General features: G+C 36.8%; 1 long non-coding RNA gene across 1 annotated transcript in view; it reads right to left on the minus strand.

Moving 5' to 3' along the window:
- LOC130865076 (uncharacterized) overlaps positions 1–13,528 on the minus strand; it is a 42,209-nt gene extending 28,681 nt beyond the window's left edge. Inside the window, exons 1-3 of the long non-coding RNA XR_009056076.1 lie at positions 13,352–13,528; positions 8,841–8,897; positions 6,722–6,889 (exon numbers count right to left, since the gene is read on the minus strand). This is a non-coding gene — a long non-coding RNA (uncharacterized LOC130865076). The remainder of the gene's footprint in view (positions 1–6,721; positions 6,890–8,840; positions 8,898–13,351) is intronic.
- Between the last annotated feature and the right edge of the window lie 1,201 nt (positions 13,529–14,729).

A 14,729-nucleotide genomic window follows, 5' to 3' on the forward strand; every position in this document is an offset into this window, starting at 1 on the left:
TGCAGATATTTTTATAACATCTAGGAACCAATAAGGAGAGAGATTGGAAAGTAAGGACTGCATCTAACTTGATGATGTCATCCAGAGCTGATGATTCATCCATCTCTCCCTCCTCCCTGTGTGTTGTAAAAAGAAGCAGAGAAACTGAAGTGGGTACTAAAGATAAAATTTAATTTTTCGTGTGTTTTGCCTCCTATTAACAGAAGACAAAACTGGCTAAGTATGACAGGTTGTCAGTGCGACCTTGCATCTGCTTTTGCCTCGAATATACCAATATACACGGAAGCCTCCATTTCTGTTTGGAGGTTTATAATTGTGATTCTGTGTAGACAAGTGCATCTGGACTCTGATTCAATTTGAAACCATTTGTTGGTACGTGCAGTGCACTTCATGGCAAGCTACCCTGAAAATAATTCTAAATTTTCTTCTCAATTAGTTCAATATAACAAATAGATACTCTGATAAGGGTTGGCTTCAGTTGTCCTTAATATAAGGCATACTTAGATTTTTGAGCAGTAGATATTACAAGAATTATGCATTTATTTCCAGCATTTGAAAGATTATTAGGACAAATATGCTTACATATTAATCAAATACTGATTTGATGCAAATATTTATTAAATTAGCAGATTTGATCCTTGGAATGAAATGGGCCATTCTAACCTAGCTGGCCATGAATACTCAGAAAATTTCCTATGACCACACTTCTCTAATGTCCTGGAATTGTATAAGATGAGCATGCCTGCTTTAGAAAAGGAGTATTCTAAAATTGTCTTCTGGGTTTGCAAATTTCCAAATGGGCTTGTTGCTGACTGAGACTGCTACTTGACTCTCACAGGTTAAAATATAACCGTAAAAGGAAAAGAATAAGATAATGACTAAAAATCACAGACAACACTGTTAACCACTCTAAAGAACATTGTATTCTATTTACTCACCAAATATGATATGATCCTCTGTAAATAGCAATGTTAAATTAACTTTTCTGAATAGTAGATGATGTTGTCAAGAAATGGGCAAATGTCTGGATTCTTCTCTTATTGTCCTCATGCATATAATGTAATAAGAGCACCATAAATAAATCTTTTGTATAGTCCATCTCAGACACAGAGTTACCATGGTATTTAAACTTGTACAACAATCTTGAGTTCAGTATGGCGGTTTCTCAGAAAACTGGAAATCAACCAACTCTGAGATCCATCAATACCACTCTTAGAGTTATATACAAAGTTTTCTCAATCATGTTAAAAGGAAATTTGTTTCACTATGCTCAAAGCAACATTATCTGTAATTGCCAGAACCTAGAAACAACCTAGATGCCCATCGACCAAGAATGGATAAAGGATATGTGGTACATTTGCATAATTGGGTACTATTCAGTGGTAAAATACCATGGCATCTTGAAACGTGCAAGCAAATAGATGAAACTAGAAAAGAAAACATCCTGAGTGAGATAACTCAGACCCAGAATAATGAGGATGGTACGTACCCAATCATAGATGAGAATACCAGCTATAAAGCAATAAATAATGCAACTGTAGTCCATAACCTCAGAGAAGCTAAGTAACAAGGAGAACATTAAGGGAAACACACATTGATCCCTCTGCGAAAGTGAAATAGATCTCCCATGAGGAATGGTAAAGTATGGGTACGGAAGAAAAAAAGGCAGAAAGGGAGGAGGTGTGTGGAAAAGGAGAGGGAAGAAAACTTGAAAGAACAGGATTGTTCAGATGAAGAATGAACCGAAATGGAAAGTAAGGGAAAAGGTATTTTGATTGTGGGAACCATTAGGGAACCTGCAAAAACCTGAAATAGGAGAAATTCCCAGAAATCAAGAAGACTGACCCCAGTTAAGATCCTAAGCAATAAAGAAGTGGGTGTTTGAACAGCCATTGCCTTGTAGTCAGATTGATGTCTATCTTATATGTCATCATAGAACCAACATTCAGCAACTGCTGGAAACAGATGCAGAGATCCAGTCAATCCATAGGCCTGAGTGCCCAAAGTCCAGTTGAATACTGGGAAGAGTGAGAATACATGCAAAGAGTTTAAGGCTGTAATAAGAATACCCACTGAAACAGCTTGCCTGAGATAATGGGAGCCTAACAACTCTGGCCTGACTCTGAGAGAACCAGGAATATATCAAATTAGGTGCTCAGAATATGGGTGACAGTTTTATCGCTAGGACAGACAGTAAAGCCACTGGCAATGGAAGCAGGATTTATTCCTACTGCTTGTTCTGGCTTTAGGAACCCATCCCTGAAAGGGTACCTAGTTCAGCCTAGATATAGTGGGAACAAAATAAGCATTAAATAAAATAATGGAACTACAGTATGCTCATGTGACATAAAAACTTACCAAATAAAATTACCTGTGTTAGTGATGTTTCTTTTTAAGGTACCAGGTGAACCTTACATAAACAATAGAGAATCTTTACATATAAACTAGTGGTAGTTAAGGGTGATTTTGCTTTTGAATAATTTCAAGTCGTAGTCACAAAAAACTGAGGACTGGAATATTTCTTTTTACTAGGTTTTCTTTATTTCATGGGAAATGGTTAAAATCACAGTGTTTTTACTCTTTAAAATTCTGTTGCTGCAATTACTACATGTCACAGAATGGGAGGAGCAGCCTGACAAAGAAAGTGGGCCTGGTCATTAATCCCATACTTTAAGGCAGTTTTAGATCGCAACGCAGCCTGTGGTAAGATACTGAGCATCAGCTGGGAACTTTCATGTCCATATGGTTGTTCTTCAGTTTCTAGACATGAGCATTCAGGATGAAATCACTGCTCACCAAATGAAATATGTAAGGAATAAACATAGATAACTTAGACTAAAGATACATTTGAAATAATATATGCCAATTTTTTTCTGAATAGATTTTAATCATAAGTCTTGTCAAGCAAAGAGGAAGGATGGAAATTTATGTCTCCATCAGCAAATCAAGTAAATGTAATAAAAAGGTGTGTGTATTAAATAATTAAGAACAGGATATAGAATACTCTTTATATTGTGTGAATATATGTCATTGTGATTAATTTAATAAAATTTCTGGCTTGATTATATCTAGGAGGAATAAGTTAAGCTTAAAAACCAGAGAAAGAAGAAGCTAGGAAAATGGGAGACATCTCAGAATCATGAGAAACAGTGGGAAGAAACTGTACTTGCTATTCTGAGAAAAGTTATCAATCCACATGAGAGCACACATAAGAAATATGATTAATTCAAAATGTACAAGTTAGCTAGTAATAAGCCTGAGTTATTGGCTAATTGTTTAAAATTTATAATAATTTTTTTCTGTGGTTATTAGGGAACTGTCTGGTATGACAGAAAAGTCTGCCTACTAATGGTATTCTTACTTGGGACACTAATTACTTCATAACAATCAAAATATTTATCTAAAAAATTCTAAGGAATCAAAACTGGAGTCAAACAGGGCTTTTGAATAGCTGTCATTGCTCAGCTAAGATCAGTGCTAGTAGCAAAGAAGAATAGATTTTAAAAGAAGGCTTCTGGGCTGGTTGTTGGTGAGTACAGGCGTATGGCTCTATTAAGTGGCCCTCCGTCTAAATGTTTTTTTTTCCTTTTTTTTAAATTCTTTTGTAATTAAAATTTCCACCTTCTCCCCGTTTCCCATTTCCCTCCCCTCCTCCCAAATATTGCCCCCTCCCCAAACTCCCCTCCCCCTATCCCCACTCCTCTTCTCCTCCCCCCACACCATTCCCCCTCCCTCTCGATACTGAAGAGCAGTCCAAATTCTCTGCCTGCGGGAAGACGAAGGTCTTCTATCTATGTCCAGGAAGGTGAGCATCTAAACAGGCTAAGCACCCACAAAGCCAGTTCATGTATTAGGATCGAAACCTAGTGCCATTGTCCTTGGCTTCTCATCAGCCTTCATTGTTCGCCATGCTCAGAGAGTCCAGTTTCAACCCATGCTTATTCAGACCCAGACCAGTTGGCCTTGGTGGGCTCCCAATAAATCAGTTCCACTGTCACAGTGGGTGGGTGCATCCCTCGTGGTCCTGGTTTCCTTGCTCATGTTCTCCCTCCTTCTGCTCCTCATTTGGACCTTAAGAGCTCAGACCATTGCTCCAAATTGAGTCTCTGTCTCTACCTCGATCCATCGCCAGATGAAGGTTCAAAGGTGATATGCAAGATATTCATCAGTATAGGATAGGGTCATTTCAGGTTCCCTCTCCTTAGTTGCCCAAGGTACCAGCTGGGGACATCTCCCTGGACACCTGCTAACCCCTCTAGAGTCAAGTTTCTTGCCAACCCTAAGATGGCTCATACAGTTTATTAACAATGGGCTGTATGCTAATCAGTGTAAGCATGGGCCCAATAATGTCCCATAGGTGCAGTGGTAATTATGGCTCCCTGAGACCTCAACCATAAAGCTAGTCTCTGAGGGAACCAATAGTGAGGTGCCAGCCACAAATGCCATGCAACAACACATGCTGTGCTCTGAGAAGTGTTAAAGTGCAACTAACATAGTAGTTTAAGATTTTTCTCATCTGCTAAAAGAACCATGCAGATATTTCTAAAGGATCAGGACAAAAAACTCTAGTTAGACTGCTGTATGTTTATAAATATGCACATACCAGTGTCTCTGCAACCTTTTTTGGGGTTTTTATAAGTTTATTATGAAATTAAAAGAGATAATATTTTTTGTCACTGATAAGTTGGGATTTATGCAATTCCTTTCTTTTTATTTATTTTTTATTATCTTTATATTCTAAACACAGTTTTTTACCCTACTCCTCTTACCACATGCTTGCCTCCCTATATCTCATCCTCTATCAATTCCTCCCAAAGGCAAGGCCTCCCATGGAAAGTCAACATAGCCTAGCACATTAATCTGAGGAAGATCCAAAACCCTACCAAATCAATGTTGAGTTAGACATCCCAAGTTATGGAATTTGCTCCAAAAAGTTAGAACTTGTACCAGAAATAAATCCTTGTCCATCCGCCATAGGCCCCTCAATTAAACCAAGATACACAGATGTCTCCCACAGGAAGATGGCCTAGATCAGGGGAATACAGACTTCACAGGTGTTGGTGAAGAGTTTATGATTTTCCGCAATCTTGGTACTATTCTCTGTAGGTTTGCCTCTCAGGATCTTGAACCTCCCTTGCTCATAAAATCCCTCCTCATTTTGCATTTTGGTGTCACCTCATACTATTGAAGATTGCTTCTCCTACCTTAGCATCAGTACTATATTCAAATGTCTCGAAATTCATTATTTAAAAGATTCATTCATCTATTGGTGCTGCTCTGACATTTAGAGGCACACGTATCTTTTGGAATTCTATGTTGGCATTTTCAAAAGCCAGAGATTCTAAGAGTACACTTCTGTCTTCTGGGTCTGTTACTCCTACTTGTACAGCCTTAGTTAGTCTTTGTCAAAAGTCACTAAATTATTCTCTCTTGCCCTGTTCAACACTGGTATTTGATTCAAGTCTCTTGACTAGTTCCTAAATCCTGTCCCTAACAAATAATGTGTGTAATCCATAAGATACTATTGCTTACTTAATTTTCTTAAGATTACTCATACCTATAGGTAGGCATCCATATTATTTGGCTACCTTAAACTACCTTGGACCAGAATGCTGTTAAAAGAGATAACCAGATAAGCAGTTAATACTCAGCGTAAGTTTTCCGTGAATTTGTCTAATACTGGTTTGTCTAAATCCTGTTATTGTACCGTGGCTTCCTGCCCATTAGTTCCAATTATTTCCTCAATCATTTCAAATCTTTTGACCACTGACTTTTGCAAAGTCTGAATCTCCAGTCTTTTGTGCTGTTCTAGTGCCCCCATTGATTCATTTAGCTACTGGTCATTATTCTGCCATATGATTCCAAAGTGTGAAATTTTTGGAGTAAAGATACTGCCTCATTCTTTGATATCATTTTGATGCAGTGCATGTTGCCTTGTGGAGAGATAGTTTATCTGATAACCTATCATAATTTTCTAACAGATTCTAACTGATAAATTCAACAGTATGAATACTTTCAGATAATTTATAAGTACCCTTCAGCTTAGATTGGATTTTGTATGTTAAACTAATGTTAGCCTTTTCAATAGTATTAATATTTTCAGCTATCTGTTCATAATTAGTCTGTAAAGACTGTGTTATTCCTAAAAGTGACTTATGCTTAGCCCTGTTATCAAAACATTTTCTTAAGATATCATTTAAAGAACTTAGCTAGCCTTGGTGCTCACCAAGGCCAGCTGGACTGAGACTGAAAAAACATGGGATAAAACCGGACTCTCTGAACATGGCGGACAATGAGGGCTGCTGAGAAGCCAAAGACAATGGCACTGGGTTTTGATCCTACTGCATGTACTGGCTTTGTGGGAGCCTAGCCAGTTTGGATGCTCACCTTCCTCTACCTGGATGGAGGGGGAGGACCTTGGACTTCCCTTAGGGCAGGGAACCTTGACTGCTCCCTCTTGGAAAGGGAGGGGGAAGGGAGGGCGGGGAAGGAGTGGGGGAAGGGGGAGGGAAAAGGGAGGTGGGGAGGAAACAGAAATTTTGAATAAAAAGAAAAAAAAATAAAGAACATAGCTAATTCCGCAAAACAAGTAAATGTCTGTATAAGAAAATTCACACAAACCTTGCAGAATACCACCTATAGCATAAGCATACTGGCTATTAAATTCTAGAATGTTAATATTTTCAGTGTTCATATAATTCAAATTTTACAATTTACTTACCTGTTCTGGACAATTACAGTGAATTGGAGTATGTGTAATAACTGCATTAGCCTGCAGATGTCAGTGGTTACGTCTGCCTGGCAGAAAGACTGAGCAGCAAAGGCTCATGTCACGTCATCACATCTCCTTCAAAGCTGCTCATTCATTTCTCCCTCCCATCTATTTTGTCTTGTGGCAGAAAAAACAAAATTGTAAGTAGATTGCAGGAAAACATTATATAATTTAGGCACTTATTTCTATTACTAAAAGAGAGAATCATCCTGTGGAAACTAGGGGGCGATCCTATATACAGCTACATATCGCTCTATCTTGGTTATTTACATATTTACATAAAATTATCTCTCTATGCCTGCTATGGCTGAGTGTGTCTGTGAGTACAGTTGTGGTTTGTTCTTATGACTTTCAGAAATCTCATACCAGATTCCATAACAAACTGATTAGGGAATATAGCACTTGAAATTTTCAATAAGTCCCAGGTGGTGGCTATGTTAGACTACTAATCGACATAACCATTATCTTAAGGGGACCTCCAATTGTGCATTTGATCAATACATCTGTGGATTCTGTCAGGTATTGATTCCCAAAGTTAATCTTCATTGCCTTTATTGTAGAATCAAGATTGAACCAGAAATCACTGCTATAAAGCCTGAAGCAGTTTTAGAGACAAAAATATGTATCCTGTAGCCAAAACAATCTTATACAATAAAGAATCGTCTGGAGGCATTACCATCCCTGACTTCAAACTCTATTACAGAGCTACAGTATTGAAAACAGCTTGGTACTGGCATAAAAACAGAGAAGTCGACCAATGGAATCGAATAGAAGACCCTGACTTTAGCCCACAAACCTATGAACACCTGATTTTCGATAAAGGAGCTAAAAGTATACAATGGAAAAAAGAGAGCATCTTCAACAAATTGTGCTGGCAAAACTGGATGTCAATCTGTAGAAGAATGAAAATAGATCCATATCTATCACCATGCACAAAACTCAAGTCCAAAAGGATTAAAGACCTCAAAATCTTCCTTTTTAATTAGACAGAAAAGGGGAGATAATGGGAGATGTCCTTCTGTATATGTGTTGCTTTTATTGGTTAATGAATAGAGCTGCTTTGGCTTATAGCAGGACAGAATATAATCAGGCTGGAAGAGATAGGGAGAAAGTAGACACAGTCATGCAGCTACTGAATAAGACAAACACTGAAACATTGCTTGGTAAGCCACAGCCTCATGGTGATACACAGATGAATAGAAATGGGTTAATTTAAGATATAACAGCTAACTAGAAATACACCTAAGCTATTAACCAAACAGTGCTGCAATTAATATAGTTTCTGTATGATTATTCGGGTTTGGATGCCTGGAAAATGAGAGGGCAGTCTCTATCTACATACTTCTCAATTAATATCATGAACTCAAAAACAAAATAACACAATGAATATAACTTAAGGACGACACTGCCCCCCAAAGTGTAGAACCATTTATTTTATTTTCCCTTTTTTTCTGATGCTGTTCTCTATGCTCTTCCACTTTCAAATTTTGTTTTATGAATACTAGGTGAATTCTCTGAAAATTGGCAAATATATGTAATATCCTCATTTGATCTCACACCTAATGGAACAAGAGTAGAACAGAAATCTCCTTTATATACTCTTCCACAAGCTTCAGTTAAAATTCTTAAATTTGCTCACCTGCTTTACATTGACCTTGATTTAAGAATTTCTTAAATTACTAATACAGTACGGAGTCTCTTTTATGTCTCCTCTATATGATCATAGTATGTTAATTTAATGCTGCTAACACTTCCACAAAAATTCTAGGTAAGCTTCATGTTTTGCTATCTTTTATTTCAAATGTTAAAATTTTCCCTGTCTTTGACCTTAGAAGGGTATTAGTGAAAAGAGGCTCAAAGTCACATCTGAATTTTTCACAATATCTCTGTTGAATGATATAGACATATGTCATGGCTAGTGAAAGATTTTGTGCCAGATATTTACCAATGGCTGGTGAAATTTTTGACCTGAAGAAAAACCTTTTTCCACCTATTTGCTGAAACAGTAGAATTTCTATCTCTATTTAAAATTTCAATACTTATACAGACAGAAAAGTTTAGAACTTACTTTTAGGAGAGAAGCTTCATTTTGCAACAAACAGAGATTATTACACAATTATAAAGCCTGTCAATATAAAAATAATAACAGATTATGGCATGTCAAACCACAATTAATATTCTTGAATTTTACTACATAGCCAAAAGTCAGAGATCAATATAAAAAGTAGCAGAAAAAATGATAAGATACAGAGAAATAGAATATCTTCAACGAGGAAAGCATCTTTTATAAAAGATAGGGAAGCTGCACACATGAGATCTCAACATCATGTATATCTAAATAAAATTAGTGTGATTAACACACAATTACTATACCAATGCTTATAGAAAACTTCTCATGAGGCCAGACCAAGAAACAATTAATGAATAACATCTGAGTAAGAATCAGTTTTCTCTGTAGAAGCCCTTTGAGAGATTATTTAATACTAAGTGGTTTTTTCTGAACAAACACATGCACATATACAAACACACAAAAACAAACACATACACACATCACAAAGAGGTCATTGCTATACAAACAAAAATGCAAACATACACACGTGTACACACATACATAAACATGTAACAATTAATGTACATAGCACAGAGTAGTTATGCATATATATATATATATATATATATATATATATATATATATATATATATATATGTGTGTGTGTGTGTGTAGGAACCAATGACTATTTTATATACTGTGTGCATTTTTCTGGAGAGACATTTAGAAGGAACTTTTTGGTAATGACAAGACAGATATTAAAAAGTCACATAAAGTCCTTGTGGAATTTCATTTCTAAGCTCTGAAAGTGCCAGTTTAAGCTATAATATGGATGATGTATTTATAATGACTAAGAGAAGGATCTTAAGTATGTATTGGAATATCTAAGCATATTTACATTATGACTACATTCTACCTAATATATTATCTATATCTAAAAGTATAGTGACATAAGTAGACTAAAATATTTTGTTTAAAATCTGTCAAATTTTATATGTAGAACAAAGATGGATCAGATATATAAACTTCTGTAGAAAAAAACATTTCAAATATTTCATTAAAGTAAAAACTTGATTTGATCCCTATCTAGTGATTGGTGGATTAAAGCAAAATCAGACAATCACAGTAACTATGTTAATGACATGATGAATTCTTATTGCTTTTACATTGACTGGGAATGCATTTAATTATATGTAAATAGTTATAAAGGAAGAACAGAACAGTAAACTGGACTGCTTCTAGGTCTCTGATTCCTGCAACTTACTTGAAGATGCCTATAAGCAATTTTGGTTACTCAGCCGTGACTTCTGGCTTAGTTTTCTAGGGAAAGATGAAATAGAGCATCTGAGTTACTTCTTTTATCACACGTCTTCAAAAAGAAATGCACATTGACCAGCATTTACTAGTTACAATTTGACTTCTGGAACCTTCTACATTTACTTAAAACCATTTTCAAAGGACAGGCCAAGGCACTCTCAGCAAAGTCTTTGGCATTTGAGTCTTGCATACTTATTCTCTCCCTGTATTTTTCTTTCATTAATTTTCATGCATATTTTCTGCTGCTCTGATAAGACACTGACCTACAAAATGTTGTGAGCAGTAGAATTGATTCTTTTTACAATATAGAGGCCATCATCATGTAAATTCAATTTGGGGGACAATGCATGTATCTGGAGGCAAGGACAAAAGCAGATAGCATGATAATACTTCCACCCTATAGTTTGACTTTATATGAATCTCCGAAACATCTCTCCAATGCTTTAACTTTGCACATTGGAATGACCTAGCAACATCAATTATCAACCAAGAAATGTCAATCAGACGTGCCCATAGAAAAGTCAGAAAGGGAAAATTAATGTTGGTGATGTTGCTGTACAGAGACCCCAGAGGTGTTGGTTTTATATAACTAAGCATTCTGCAACATTCCTCTCTTTCTAATGCTGTCCTTTACATTCCCTACTTGCAATATTTGTTGTCTGAGACCCGGATGAATACCTTGGCATCAAACTATTATATCTGCTCTACCTTTGTAATAGATACATATAGGCAAAGTACACAAGAAATAAAAATCGACATTGGAGATTTGAACCTGTAACCATAAGGGGTAACACGGCCATAACAAGTAAATTTTCTGTACTATATTTCTATGTATACCCATGACTTTGGTGATCGGAATGGCAGCATCTACAAAGGTTAATGCTTGATATTTTCATAGAATATAAGGGTGGCTGATGAACACTGACAATGTTAGAGCAATTCACACACTGGATCTCCCAGGGGGTAGAAAGGAGCCTGGCTCTCCTAGTGTATTTCAGATACTAATGTCTGAATTGGAATTTCTTTCTTACGGGGGATGCAACACTTCAAGACAAAGACAGGGGATTCACATCTTAATAGAGAAGCATTAGCTTCAGAAGCAGGTTGCTTATTCTTGCAGAGGAGACAGGAGCAGATGACTCTGAGCTATAATGTTGGAAATCATAAAATCTCTGAATTTGTTGATTTTCACAGACTCTGCCTTCACAGACAAGTGAAGCAGTCTGTCTAGTCTGGGCAATTGTACAGTCAGGCTCTGGTTATATCCAGGTCTCAACTGAGACCTGGATATAACCAGAGCCTGACTGGCAAGAACCCACACTGCTGACACTTTTATTAGTGTTCCTGGGCTCTGATTGAAGGAGAGTGTGCATTCAAATTGACTAGGAAAAAGGAACCAATAAGGAGAGTGATGCCATTTCCAGCAACCGACGCAAATTCTGTGGTAACCTAGCAATACCATTCACAGATGCTGATTCATTCCTGTCTCCCACATGATTGTGTGCTGCAGCAGATGTGGGGAAACTGGATATGGATGTGAGAGAAAAACGTAATTTTCCCTGCGAACTGAATTCAATTATCAAGAGAAAAAAATGTCACAAGTAAGGGAAGATCCTATATGCATCTATCAGGGCCTACAACCTGGCTATCTACATGAAAGCTTCTATTTCTGCCAGAAGGTGGGTTATTATGAATCTTTATTGCAAATTGTTTCTTTGTGCTGTCATTTTCTGTAGTGCCATGTCCGATTCCACACATACAGTGTTTAAATGCCTAAACTTCATCTAATATCCAATATATGGGAGAGCCCGAAATAGCATGCTTCTGTTGTAAGTGAAAAGGTTACATTCATCCCTTCTCTGAACATCTCCAAATTGTATATTGTATCCAACAGTGTCCACGGATCAAGCAATAACTTGAGGCATTCATTTCAGAAAGAAGTATTCATAATACTTTTATAGGCTCAGAAATTACACATTAGTTCATCTGATTATATGTGTGGTTTCACAAATGTCTGCAGGCATTTGTCATTAATTTCAATTTTACCTAGCCACATCATATTAGTAAAATATTCTTTTTAATATTTATGAGAGTATTGAAATTTATAAAAAAAATTCACATCTTAAAAAAGAAGTAGTACCTTAAGAAGCAGGACCGTACTTGCTACATAGGATTCAGGATCAGGTGATATGGAGCTATAATGCTGGGAATCAAGCAATCCCTGCCTTTGCTGCATTTCACCTGCTACGACTCCTGAATATGTGAGGAGCATTCTGCCCAGTCTGGGTGCTTGATCAGTGGGGCTCTGGTTATAGCCCAGGTCCTACTGAGACCTGGACTATAGCCAGAGCCCCACTGGAAAGAAGCTGCACTGCTGACGCTTTTATAAGCACTCCTGGGCTATGATTGAAGGAATATGGGCATTCAAATTGAGCATGGTTTAAGGACCAATAAGGAGAGTGATCTCAATTCTAGCAAAGAGGGCAATTACTGTGGTAATCTTTGATACCTCCATCTGAGTTGCTGATTCATTCTTGTGCCAGCCTGAAAGTATTTTGGAGCTGAAGCTGAGCAATTGAAATTTTATATGAGGGAAAAATGTGATTTCCCTAGGTAAGGTCTCAAATATCAACAAAACAAAACAACAACAAACAAAACAAAATGAAACGAAACATCCGTGACAAGTATGGAGAGATTCTATATTTGTCTACCAGCATCTGCATCCTGGCTATATACTCAAAAGCTTAAATTTCTGCCTTTAAGAGGGTGATTATAAATCTGTATTGCCAATTGATTTTTGTTTCTGTCATTTTATGATATGCTGTATCTGAGTTCACATATAATATTTAAATGCTTTAATTTCAGCTTAAATTTAACCATTTATTCAATATATTCCAGTGCCTGAAATTACATGCTTTTTTGTAAGTGGAAATGTTATTTTTGCCCATTCTCTGAACATCCCCAATTTGCATACTGTATGCAATAGTGTCCTGATGATTATGCAATAATCTGAGGCATTACTTTTAAAAGGAAATAGTCATAAGACTTGTATATTTGAAGAAATTGCTCTTTTGTTCATATAATATTATTTGTGGTTCCACAATGTATGCATGCATTTGACATCAATTTTGATTTTACAGAGCCACATCATGCTCTTAAAATATACAGTTTAATATTAATGTAAGAATATAGAAATTTAGAAAAAAACTCACATCTTGAAAGAGAAGCAGTACCTTCAGTAGCAGGATCCTACTTGCTGCATAGAACACAGAATCAGGTTCCTCGGAGGTACAATGCTGGGAATCAAACAATCCCTGTCTTTGCTGCTTTCCACAGCTCTGACTCCTGCAAAACTGAGGAGCAGTCTGCCTAGTCTGGGCAATTGTACAGCCGGGCTTTTTTTCACCTACTGTGAGACCTGAACTACAGCCAGAGCCCAGCTGGAAAGAACCCACACTGCTGACGCTTTTATTAGCACTCCTGGGCTCTAAGTGAAGGAGTGTGTGCATTCAAAGTGAGCAGAAAATAAGGACTAATGAATAGAGCAATTTCAAATTCAGCAACGAAGGCAAATTCTGGGGTAACCTTGGAGATCTCTGTATTAGATGTTTATTGATTTTTTTTCCACTCCCACCCAAGTTCATGCTGCAGCAGAAGAAGGGAAATTGAAAGGGAAAGAGAGGAAAAATTGTCATTTTTCCTGTGCTCTGACTCAAATTGATAAATGGAAAAAGAGCAACTTCTGGCAAATAGCAATTCATTCTGTATTCGGTTGCTGGGACATAGTACCTGTCTATCTACCTGAAAGTCAAATCTGCCTTTCTGTGATTCTGGGCTACAAATAACTGCTTGTTAATCTCATTTTCTAATTTCCCATGTCAAATTCTCCAACTGCAATGATTAAATGCTTGACTGTTAGCTTTCTTCATATATATATATATATATATATATATATATACTCTGTCTACACATGTATACATATTTTTATAGATATGTATATGAAGGCATATTCGACCCCGGTATGCTAAAAATAACAAGACCAGCTCAAAACAACAGATATAATTTAATAATTGAAAACAGGGGAAACTCACATGACTGGAGTAAAAGTTCCGATGTCCAAACGGGTCAGGCGAACACCTAGCTCAGAGAGCGAGTGCACCTAGATCTCCAGGTTTTCTTCCCTGGGGACCAGGTCTCCACACCCAAGCAGGATGTGATTGAATGAGCTTCCCCATCATCTCCCCCTTTTGTATAAACAAGATCGAACCAAATCCAATACAACTACATACAATAGGAACAGATACCAAATATAAAATTACAAGCAATAAACAATATTAAGCAAGAAACACATAACAAAAGTTTTACTGGGCATTTTATTTTTATTTATTTATTTTTTTTTCACAGACAGATCCTTTATTAAGTGGGAAAAAAAAGTTAAGTGGCTGGTTTCTAACTCAGGCTGAAAACATCAGCAAATGACCTTGGGTGTATGATTTTTTTTCTTGCTGATTTTTTTTATTAATTAATTAATTTAATTATTAAAGATTTCTGCCTCTTCCCTGCCACCACCTCCCATTCCCTCCCCCTCCC

This window comes from Chionomys nivalis, chromosome 23, assembly GCF_950005125.1.
Source record: "Chionomys nivalis chromosome 23, mChiNiv1.1, whole genome shotgun sequence".
NCBI classification, from domain to species: domain Eukaryota; kingdom Metazoa; phylum Chordata; class Mammalia; order Rodentia; family Cricetidae; genus Chionomys; species Chionomys nivalis.